This window comes from Pongo abelii, chromosome Y, assembly GCF_028885655.2.
Source record: "Pongo abelii isolate AG06213 chromosome Y, NHGRI_mPonAbe1-v2.0_pri, whole genome shotgun sequence".
Classification (NCBI taxonomy): Eukaryota; Metazoa; Chordata; class Mammalia; order Primates; family Hominidae; genus Pongo; species Pongo abelii.
The window spans coordinates 37,574,027-37,576,317 of record NC_072009.2 but is presented as its reverse complement, the minus strand read 5'-3'; the positions used below and the strand labels follow the sequence as shown (position 1 = coordinate 37,576,317).

The 2,291-nt window shown below is 31.2% G+C and overlaps 1 non-coding gene across 1 annotated transcript; it reads left to right on the top strand.

Annotated features, from left to right (window-relative positions):
- Positions 1–1,326: 1,326 nt before the first annotated feature.
- On the top strand, positions 1,327–1,486 carry LOC129053518 (U1 spliceosomal RNA). Its single transcript, XR_008518307.1, has one exon. It is a non-coding gene; the product is annotated as a U1 spliceosomal RNA (small nuclear RNA).
- The last annotated feature ends 805 nt before the right edge of the window (positions 1,487–2,291 follow it).

The following is a 2,291-nucleotide window of genomic DNA, read 5'->3' as shown; positions in this document are numbered from 1 at the left end:
CCTATGGCAAAAAGAAAAAAAAAACCTGGCCTCTGACTTGGAATATAATACCATTTTATTAATTAAGATACATGGTAGAGAGAAAAAGACTGTTTTATTTATCTGTCATTGTGATGACAAAACAGACAGGTCTTCTTTTTGTGATTTTTAATATTGACTCCTAAGAACATAAAACAGTTGGCAGTGTAAATATATTGCAATTTAGCCAGCTGTGAAAGAAAATGACTGATCATTAGTAAATCAGGCAATTTTTATTTCTGTTGTTGAAAATTGTTTTACTCATCGTGTGTGTTCTTTTACTGTCAGAATTGAAATCAATTTTGTACTGCCAATTAATATCACTGTTTTATTATCATGAGATTCTTGCTTTACATTCTAAAATGTTGTCTCTGAAAAATGAGTAAAAACCAAGTAAGTTTTGTTTTTTCTTTAAAAAGGTAGTCATAAAATGCTAGTCATATTTAGTAAAAATAATGAGGTGAGTGGGACATGGTGGTGCATTTGTCTAATCCCAAGTAGTTGGAAGGCTGAGGCAGGAGTGTTCCTTGAACCCTGGAGTATGAAGACTCATTGAGCTGTGAGCTGTCATCTTGTCCCTGTAGTCCAGCCTGGGCCATGGAGCATAATCCTAAGTATAGAATAAAAAATAGAACTATGAAAAGTAATATAACATTACAGTTTTTAATTCGCTTGTAGTAATGCATGGATAGTATACTTAACCAAAATATTTTAAATTGGTAATACACCAAAAGGTCAGATGTTTGGGTCAGATTGCTAACTAGCTCCTCAACTGGCTAAATCTGTAATAATTGGTGAGGTATTTGTTCTAACTGTAATTGATTTTTTATTTGTTAAATGGATTTACTAATGCTACCCGCTTAGGAAACTAACTGATATTAATTAGATTACCTCAAAAACTTGTTCTGAATGACACATATTAGGCAGTAAAATATTAGCTACTACATATTGTAAATTATTTTCATCTGCTTATTTTTAAAGCTCATAATGCACATGATAAAATTCCAGAAGACCGAGAATGGCTGTTAGATACAATAGAACACTCTAAGAGTCAGTATCAAAAATGAGTATATCAGTTCATAAAATGTATGGTAGTTTTATTTGGCAGTCATTTCATTGTTTATCATACTGTTTTTTCTTACAATTTTGTAGAAGCCTGTGTCAGAATTAAGAACTCTTTTAGAAAAGAATAATCACGGATGATTGAAATTAACATTTTCAGCTGATACTGAAAATTATTCTGAATTCTACTACATTTATATTTGTATTTTCTTTCGAAGGCTAATGGAAGTCTTAAAAAGGAAATGGATACTTCCGTGCCAGGGGAGACACCATGATCATGAAGGTGGCTTTCCCAAGGAAAGGTGGATCTATTGCACTCTAGATGTGTTGACCCATGAGATTTCCCCAAATGTGGGAAACTCGACTGCATAATTTGTGGAAGTGAAGGACAGTGTTTGTGCTTTCACATGGGAAAAAAAGAAAGAAAATTGAGTCATTTAGTGTATATAGAAAATTGAAAGAAAACAATAAACTGGAAAGAATTAAATATGCCTACAAAAATTGTTGTCCACCAGTACAAAACAATAAAACATCAAATTGTTATTTATTAGAAAAATCAAATAGTGCTAGGATGACACTTGCAAATGCTTGAAAACTTTGTCTAGATGAGGTGGCTGAGGGAAGCCTCCAAAGGGCAGCAGATACATCTGGGGAAAAAGAGAAGTAATTTTTAAATGCATAAGCCAATGTTTATGTATTAATATTGCCCTTAAAAATATTTATTTTGTGAAATGATTAGCATTGGTTTGTTTGTTCTTAAAAAGTAGTTTCCTTTTGGAAGCAACTTGGGTGAAATGTCCTAAAAATTATGTAGCTAAAATAATTCAGAATTTTTCCCTAAATTATAAATCATTTGCAGGAATTGTAAAGATGTTATAGCTGTCAGCTTTCTTGCATTCCTTAAAAGTTTATTCTAATGAAGAAAATAAAATATAAGGTATAAAGTTACTTTTATAATCAAATTGTTAATATTTAAATATTTAGAATTTGGAGCCAGTTGACCATGATGCTTTAGATGGGCATAAGACCTCTCCAACAGAAGATGCTCCATTATATCCTCATTCAACAGGCTCTATGTATCAGCAGGTTAAATAATAATAATAATAATTTTCTTTTTCAAAACTCATTTTGATGATTTACTTATATGGTCTTCAATTATTATTTTATAACATATTTTGTAACTTATCTGCTGTGACTGCAAATTAAAAAAA